We start from the raw sequence: 10234 nt of genomic DNA on the forward strand, positions 1-10234 counted from the left end.
TCTCGTGGCATGGTTGGTTTCGACCTGGCCTTTCATTAGAAGGGGCTAGCGTTCGATCCCAAGTATGAGGTAGAAATTTATTTCTATTTGAACACGATGTTGTGTTGATATTTATCCATATTGACTCATTAGGGGTAATTTGAATGAATTACTACCAATTGTGTCACGTGGTGGGCCGGGGGAAATCGGGTAAAACTTGCTGGTAAGAGACTGATGTCTCGCCAGGTAAATCCTCGGACAGCTAGGTAGCGTCAGGTTCCGATTTCTTTTTATGGCCTCTTGTGGCATGGTTGGTTTCGTCCTGGCCTTTCATTAGAAGGGGCTAGCGTTCGATCCCAAGTATGAGGTAGAAATTTATTTCTATTTGAACACGATGTTGTGTTGATATTTATCCATATTGACTCATTAGGGGTAATTTGAATGGATTACTACCAATTGTGTCACGTGGTGGGCCGGGGAAATCGGGTAAAACTCGCTGGTAAGAGACTGATGTCTCGCCAGGTAAATCCTCGGACAGCTAGGTAGCGTCAGGTTCCGATTTCCTTTTATGGGCTCTCGTGGCATGGTTGGTTTCGTCCTGGCCTTTCATTAGAAGGGGCTAGCGTTCGATCCCAAGTATGAGGTAGGAATTTATTTCTATTTGAACACGATGTTGTGTTGATATTTATCCAAATTGACTCATTAGGGGTAATTTGAATGAATTACTACCAATTGTGTCACGTGGTGGGCCGGGGAAATCGGGTAAAACTCGCTGGTAAGAGACTGATGTCTCGCCAGGTAAATCCTCGGATAGCTAGGTAGCGTCAGGTTCCGATTTCCTTTTATGGCCTCTCGTGGCATGGTTGGTTTCGACCTGGCCTTTCATTAGAAGGGGCTAGCGTTCGATCCCAAGTATGAGGTAGAAATTCATTTCTATTTGAACACGATGTTGTGTTGATATTTATCCATATATATATATATATATATATATATATATACATACACAGAGAAATCTAGTATCTCTTTAAACATTTCATATTTCAACCCCAGGTAGAATATAGTAGCTATACGGACTTAAACTTAGTGAAAACTGGGTGTTACCCGCCTTTAAACCTTTACACGTAGTTATAATGTTAAAACCTCTCGATATTTACAATCGGGTACCTAGTAGCATACATCCTTTAAACCTTTAAACTTCATAGAATCTATACCATATGTAGTCTTTAGATCCTTAAATCTAGTTCGATCTGACACCCATTTGTAGCCTTTAAAATTCTGAACATTTACACCCAATAGAATCTATTGTCCATTTACTGCATCCAAACCTATCAATCACTCAAACCCAGTAGAATCTGGTACTTCTCATAACCTTTAAATTCTTAAAATTTGCAGAATCTGGTATCCTGTAACCTCTTTAAATCTCTAAATCTACTTCAATGTGACACCCAATTTTAGCCTTTAAGACCCTAAATTTTAGGGTCTTAAAGGCTACAAATGAGTGTCAGATCGAAGAAGAATTAAGGATTTAAAGGCTTTACATGGTAGTAGATTCTGCTAATCTTAAAGGTTTAAAGGATGTACAAGGCAACAGATTCTACTGAGGTTTAATAATTGACAGGTTTAAAGGCTGTAAATGGATAAGAGATTCCATTGTTTATAAAGGTTCAGAGTCTGAAAGGGTACAAATGGGTGTCAGATTGAATTAGATTTAAAGATTAAAGACTTTACATTTGTGGTTACTTTTGTGGATTTAAAGTATGTACAAGATACCAGATTCTACTGGGTTTAATAATTGATAGGTTTAAATTTTGCAAAGTATAAGAGATTCCATAGGGTATAAAGATTCAGAGATTTAAAGGCAACTGATGATTATCAAATTGAACTAGATTTAAATACTCAAAGGCTCCACATGGTAGTAGATTCTGCCACGTTTAAACGTTTGGAGGATATACAGATAGATTCAAATGTCCTCCGACATTCAGGGCAAATCGTTTGTCACATGTCTCTAGTGCCACCATGACGAAATAGATCAAGTGATGCCCTTCTTACTGATTATAGGAAATGGGCTGAGCCTTATCCAACCTCAGTGAATGCTACATATATTACAAATCGAGTTACCATATTTCATTCTGTGGTATCATTTAATACTACAAACACACAGACCACACATATGATATAATATATATATATATATATATATATATATATATTATATATATATATATATATATATATATATATATATAAACAATTCCTTCCGTCCGTTAACAGCTACGTAAGATTAGTCTTCTTCGAGTCACTGATAGGAAAAGTAATTTCATTTATGGCTTGATGCTGTAAAAAAAATGGGTTATACCGGAATGAGGACATTCAGAGAGAGAGAGAGAGAGAGAGAGAGAGAGAGAGAGAGAGAGAGAGAGACAGAGAGAGAGAGAAATTCCTGTAGTTAATATAGTAATGGACCTCCATGGAAATTCATTTTTAGATATTCATGCCTATGAAAAAAGTTTGTCTCGATTTTTGACAAATTCATCGGTATATAGGTAGTAGGTTGGCTAGGGCACCAGTGACCCGTTGAGATACTACCACTAGAGAGTTATGAGGTCCTTTGACTAGCTAGACAGTAGAACATTGGATCCTTCTCTCTGGTTACGGTTCATTTTCCCTTTGCCTACACATACACCGAATAGTCTGGCCTATTCTTTATAGATTCTCCTCTATCCGCATACACCTGACAACACTGAGATTACTAAACAATTCTTCTTCTCTCAAGGGGTTAACTACAGTACCGTAATTGTCAGTAGCTACTTTCCTCTTGTTAAGGGTAGAAGAGACTCTTTAGTTATGGTAAGTAGCTGTTCAAGGAGAAGGACACTCCAAATTTAAACCATTGTTTTCTAGTCTTGGGTAGGGCCATAGCCTCTGTACCATGGTCTTCCACTGTCTTGGGTTAGAGTTCTCTTGCTTGAAGGTACACTTGGGCCCACTATTTTATCTTATTTTTCTTCCTCTTGCTATGTTAAGTTTTTATAGTTTATATAGAAAATATTTATTTTAAGGTCATTGTTCTTAAAATATTTCAATTTTCCTTGTTTCCTCTCCTCACTGGGCTATTTTCCCTGTTGGGGCCCCTGGGCTTGTAACGTCTTGCTTTTCCAACTAGGGTTGTAGCTTGGCAAGTAATAATAATAATAATAATTTTTCAAATGCTAGTTTGACTATGAAAGACTTTTGTCGGCCTTTAGATATTCAAAGATCCCAGCATTTCGTAATACTTCCCAAATCATCCAGATTCAAGGGGATAGGCCACCAGGCGCATATTCGCTCATATAATGTAATGCTATTGCTGTTTCTCTCTCTCTCTCTCTCTCTCTCTCTCTCTCTCTCTCTCTCTCTCTCTCTCTCACAATGACAATAGACCAACCTGTTCAAGTTTGCTATCTCATATTTTAGTTTGTTTGAATTTTTTGTGACATTCTCGCTTGCATGTGCTTTGATATAAGCTCATTATCTGTTAAAAAAAAAAAAGTTTACCTGCAATCACCTTGCCTCTCTATTACAACCTAACAATTACGTTGCCACATTGGTGACCACCGGAGTAACTACTCCACACCACATTTTTCGCCCTACCTTACTTACAATGCCCCTACCCCTCACCAAACCTGACTCTTCGACACATGCTTTCTCAATGAAATTGGCTCCCTTTCACCAGGGCAATAGCGTTCACCTGGTTCTCCTATGCCGAAGTTGGGTTTCACATCAAGGGCATGAATTGCTCCAGCATCAAAGTAGACCATGTCCTTGCGATGATCCCCGAGGACACGTTCCCTGAAATATCCAATTGGCTTTGAGACCAAGGGGGTGCCCCAATAGACCACGACACCCTAAAAAAAATACCTCCTGGAACATTACTCACCATTGCCAGACTCCCATATAGAGAAGCTTTTTCAGCTCAAGAAAATGACCAGTATCTCTCACTTGCAGCCTGCCACAGATGGCTCTCCTCGGGAATTGACCCTACTTCAAACCCTCTGGGTACGACGCCTACCCAAACCTGTATGTGCCCCCATCCCCTATGTCGATACTATGCCCATGAAGAATCTGATGCCCATCTTCAAGACCTCCATCAACGCCTTCCTGATGAAGAGGACAACTATTCAACACAATTTAAAAAACAACGAGAATGAGGCAAGACACAGACGTCCACCCCATGACATGGCGGAGTAGCGACAAAGCTGACCACCATCCACAAATGCCACCCCTCTCTCACACCCCAAATCAATGATATTTCCAGCCGCTTACTGACGCCCATCAGCCACAGTTCTCTTACTACGACTCTAGTAGTGGCGGTGGCGTCTTCTGTCACTAATCTTTTCTGTTTACATGATGTAGGTATTGGTGGGTGGTTTTTAGTAGATATTGGTGCTTTCCATTCCTTTCTACCACAGTCACTCTTCAATAAATGACGTAATCATTCTAAGGTGGCTTATGACTACCTGGTAGCTGCTAAGAGATCTGAGATCCCCACCCACGGGTATGAGAAAATCACACTATTGTTTGGGAGCACCAAATACCATTGGGCATTCCTCGTTGCTGATGTAACATTGCCAATACTCAGTGCGGAATTCCAACTCCCTGTTGATGTGGGGGATTGACAATTAGTCAACGCAGACTAGTGCTCTTTAACACCTCTTCTGACCTCACACTCCACATCAGCGTGGCCACTGAGGCCTACACCCAACTCATTTCATTCTGAACATCACCAAACGCCCTTGATTCCTGCCAAGCATGGTATTTATCACCATATCAAGACGACAGGGCTCTCAGTGTTTGTCAGATTCAGGCAATTGGCCCTGGATCATTTTGCAGCCACTATTCAAACATTTGCCAAAATGGAAGAAAGTGCCTTTGCCAAAAGGGCTCAAGACCATGGTTGTTGCCCTTACACATCGTCCTGAGGAAAGATGGCTCTCTGCACCCTTATGGGGATTTCAGGCATCGGAACATGCAGACAAAAGTGTATAACTGCCCCCTCCCAAACATCACCGACGTTACCTCCTACTTGCACAAAAGGAAGGTTTTCTCTACACTCAACCTCTTGAAGGGGTATTATCAGGAGGCTAAACATCCACAACTGAAGATGACGATCAGACCCATTGCCGAGGACAACTTGTCATCACAGCACAGGACAAGGAGACCTCAGATTTCCTTGGGCAGCAGGACAACATCCAGTATCTCAAACATACTGAGATGCTGATGACCATAATTATAAATTATGACCTGGACCTACCTCTCAAATCTGTGCTTAAAAACACATCCCTTCTCTTGGCCAAGAGATACAAGGGGAAATCCAGAAGGAGATCCTACAAACTCAAAGCCATCTACAAGGCACAGTGACCTCAAGAGATTTCCTTTGGGTACTGGGGAACCTTCCAGATGACGGACTACTTCCTATAACCCCTCAGATGCTTCAGGTGTCTGAAGCTTGGACCCACAAGAGCCGCTACACTGGCCCAAAAATCTGTGCCATCTGCAGCAATAGACAACACCCCACCGACCACTGCATCTCCAGGTTCAAGGCTGGACAACAAACCATCGGCAAGTGTCCTAACTGCTGAGGTCCTCACCACACTTGGAATAACAGATGTCCGGTAAGGCTCCAACATATCGTCAACCTTCAAAAAGTAGATTGCTACTACAACCCACAGTCACGGAAGCCATGTCGAACTAACCATCCTCCCACTAACCACACCTCTGCCCAAACAACCACACCTTTCCTATACCTAATCCTTCTCCAACCAGATCTGTAATTCCTGAACTTACCTCTCCTCCATGTCCTCTCTAAAGACCCAAACCTTAACATCCACCAAAACCTCCTCCTAAGTCACAGGGAATCCCCTCCCATATTGCTACTCCACCTTCACCAAAATTCACCTCTCCCTTCATCCCTGTCACTCCTGAGCAAACCCGTCCACAATCCACCTCACCAATAACCCACACCACTTTTGCCACTCATTCTTTAAGTGATTTTCCCAACTTCCCTAGATCCACCATCAGAAGACCTCCAAACGCCTCACGCCTCTCCATCACCTTTAAACAACCCTCCACTGATTGGAATGACCTAGATCCCATCTTTTGCCCCATGGGTGCCTTTATTGCTGAAATATCTACTGTACTTAGCAGCTTTTTAAATACACATAAAATCAGTTTCTCACAGCAAGCCTTATATAATTTTTTTTTTCAACAGTGTCTCTCAAGAACTCCGTACCCTAGTCTCTTCATAGTGCCTCCAATGAACGATCCTAATGCAAACACACTCATCAACGAAGTAACTCTCAACAACACCAAAGTGAATGTGCTCCAATGGAACACCCGCAGACTCAGAAACAAGTTCACCTTCCTACAATCCTAAACCTCAGTGCAAAAACCCGACATCATTGTGCTCCAGGAGCCCTTATTAAGTGAGAATGCACCCTGCTCATTTGGAGGATACAAAGTGTATACCGCATATCTAATACCAATAACCAGAGGATTGACTACTCTCATCAAGAATAGTATCCCCTCAAAAAAGAGTACAAAGCATCGACTGTAGGACAGATACAGAGATACTTAGTGTTCAGGTGTCTCTGCTAGCACCAACCTTCGCAATCCACAATGTCTACAAATCTCAAAAAAAAAAAAAGCGTCAATGCAGAGGGGCTCTTTGCTGCCACCTCTGAGGATGATACAATCATTGCAGGTTATTTCAACACCTACCATCCGTTTTTTAACTCAATATTGGCAACAAACTTGACAGGCCAACTCTTGCACGCCCTCTGTGGAGGACTAATTTTTGTTTTATTTTTATTTATTTTTTGTTTGCCAAATCCTGAGAGAGAGAGAGAGAGAGAGAGAGAGAGAGAGAGAGAGAGAGAGAGAGAGAGAGAGAGAGAGAGATAGTTAGTGTATCGATTGTTTGTTGTGAGAAAGACTGTTGGTATAAATGAGATTGTTTGTTTGTCTTTAACTAGGTTACAACAGCGGTGAATGTCTTGGGTGAATGGCTTTATTATTTGACTGCTGCTAGAAGTGGTTGTGTGTGTGAATGCTGGATTTACTTTATTTGATTCGACTAGTGTGGAAGTGTTTTGATTATTTTTTGAGCCGTAATTCCTCCTTTGGGGAGAAATTTTATGTGAATTTGATTGTTGCCGACCTGGCTTCTTTAAGGAACTTGATACGACTGCTCAGATTTGGAATGAATTATTGATGACCTGGATTGTTCAAGGACCTGATTGGATTGCTCTGTGGATCTTGATGAAATAGATTCTGTAACGATCCAGCCCGGTTGAAGGAATTTGTTTGGCCTCTTGATGATGATGACGGTGATGATGATGATTAATGCAATTGTGTATTATTATTTGTCAGTGTTACGGTAGCTACAGAGTTGTGGTTGAGCTATAAAAGGACTATTGGCCCTTGTGTGGACAAAGAGGTCCACACATAAACAAATACTGTATTGGTTTTGGTGCGTGGTGTAATTTTAAGTTTGTTAGGGTTTTTTGGGTTTATATGAATGGTGTTTTTGTTATTATATATTTAGTGCTAAGTTTTGATTAGTTGTGAGTGTGATTGTTATTTTGATTGTGAATGGTTTTGTATTAAGCTTTCTAGTTTTAAGGAATATAATATTAAATTTATGTTTTGTTTTTATGTCCTTTTTGTTTAAGAGTCCAGTTTATGATAACGTAAGAGGAAAGTTTGTGTTGAGGAGACAATTGTCTGTTTAGTGTGATTCAAGGGTGTGGGGGTTGTTCTTGCAACATCCCGCCACATTATTTTGATGCCCGAACAGGGACTGCCAAGGTGGGAGAGGAAGCTGGAGTCTTTGACAAAGGACTGAAATAGGATAAGAAATTAGATTAAGGTTGATGAAAATGGAAGGACAGTTAAAGATACTAAGGGAGGAATTGTGGTTTGTTAAAGAACGGGAGCAGAAGTTGATAGTTGAGAAAGAGAGGTTGCTAGTAGAGAATGAGAGGTTGAACTGTGAGAATGAGGCGATGCAGAAGGAACTTAGGAAGCTAAAGGGAACTGTAGAGAGAGTGGAAGAGGGTGTTGAGATAAGGATGCGTGAGAATGAAGAACGAATGGAAGCTATGATGGGGCAGGTAATGGGAATGATGAAAATGTACATGGGTGAAGGTGCAGTCGGAGGAGTGTCCTCAGCTTCGGGTAAAGGGTTGATAGTGGAAGAGAAGGCTAAGGTAAGTAATATGGAAGGTAGTGATAGTGAGATTGAAAATAAAGGAATTAGGCATAATAAGGATGAACAGAAATGTGATAAGAAGAATGAGAAGAAAGGTAAAAGTAATATGAAGAGGGAAAAGAAGAAAGGTCAGGATGAGAGTGAAGATGATCATGAATGGGTGAAAGTGGTAAGTAAGAAAAAAGGGTAAGAAGGGAATGGTTAAAGATAGGACTTTGAGCGTTGAATTGGATTCATTATATTCGAATGAAGAAGAAGGAAAAAGAGGGAAGGTAGCAGTGATGATAGCAGTGAGAATGAACGTGATGTGTGTAAGACTATGTTTATGAAGAGGTATCGGTGTAAAGGTTCAATAAGATAGAGTAGGGATTTTATACGAGTTTTTCAAGTAGTATGAGAGGTATTGTCAGGATAAGTATGGTGATAGTAAGAGAGTTTGGGCTAGGGAGTTAGGAGAATATTGACTGGGTATTTGTTGACGATGTATGGTGTGATAATGAGTGTAGGTCACGTTGATTATGAAAGTGTGAAAAAGAGAATAATTGAGCAGGTAAAACGTATGAAAGGGAGTGTTAGGTATAAGCGTAAGAATGATTTTGATGAAGCACGGATGAATGCAGGAGAAGCGATATCGATGTATGTATGTAGGTTGGAAACTTTAGCTAGGAAGAAGTATGGGGATGAAAGTATAAATGAGAATAAGGAGTTAATGAGGAAGTTTTTGGCGACAGTACCTGAGAATGCGTGTGAATTTATTAATTAGAAACGGAAGGAGAAAATGAGGTGGACGCAAGAGAGATTGACATGGGATGATATTTTAGAGATAGTTGAGGATTACGAGTTGGATAGGTGTATGAAAGAAAGCAAATCTGTGAGTGTAAGAACTGGAATGGAGGAAAGTGTACTAGAATTTCTTAGTTTTAGAGATGTTGTTATGAGAGGACCGATGAGGGTAGCTGATAGTGTAGTAGATAGGAGTGTTATGGCGAGTAATGTGGTAATACCTGTAAGGACAAATGAAGGGTTTAGGCAAGGGAATCAGGTTTGGAGGGATAGGAGTATTAGTGCGCAGCAAGGTAGGTCAGGTAGTTGTATCCATGAAGAGAAATGTTATAGATGTGGAAAGTAGGACATAAGAAGAATTAATGTAGATGGGCTCTAGGTGCTTGTTTTGGATGTGGTGAGGTAGGGCATAGAATTAGCAAGTGCAAGAAAGAGAAAGTGTAAAATTCTATCGGTGTGGTATGACTAGGCACATAGGCAAGCGAGTGGATGTCGTAGTAATCATATGAATGTGATTTGTGGTAATTGTGGTAAGGATGGTCATTATGCTAGAATATGCAAGGAGCCGCAGGGTAAGTGTACTGAATGTGGTGTTGATGGGCATGTAGCTAGAGTATGTAGGAAGAAGTGATTAAGTCAGCCAGGATGTTCGGGAAACTGGAGTGTAAGAGGGTTCAGCTAGGTGAGTCCTCCTGTGTGTGTGTGGAAGGAATAGGATCAATGTTCGTGAGAATGGATGAATAATTGTTGGAAATTGTAAGTATGAACCTAGTATGCATGAGAAGTTAGGGTTGGAAAATAAACAATTAGAATTTGTTGAATATAGGAAAAAAGGCGTTTGAAAGTTTTAAGTGAGGAGAAAGTGCAAGGGAAATTTATAGGTATAGGTGGGAATCCGAATATGCATGACAAGGGTGTAAATGTACAGGTGAGTGTTGAAGATAAATGTATTAATACAGATGAATCATGGATGAGTATGAATGATACCTATAGTGTGTGTTTTTTTCATTAGATGATGTAAAAGAAAGTATGACGAATGCGAGAGTGAGAGATAGGAGAATGATAAGTATTATGAATGAATCTTTTATTAAAGTAGAAAATGGTTTTGATGAAATGGATGAATTGCTGACGGAAATAAGTGAGATTTTAGGACCAGATGATAGTGAGGTAGATGGGATAGTGCATGATATATTAGATGATAGGGATTTAAATAGAAATAGTATT

Source organism: Palaemon carinicauda, chromosome 5 (genome assembly GCF_036898095.1).
Source record: "Palaemon carinicauda isolate YSFRI2023 chromosome 5, ASM3689809v2, whole genome shotgun sequence".
In the NCBI taxonomy this organism is placed as follows: domain Eukaryota; kingdom Metazoa; phylum Arthropoda; class Malacostraca; order Decapoda; family Palaemonidae; genus Palaemon; species Palaemon carinicauda.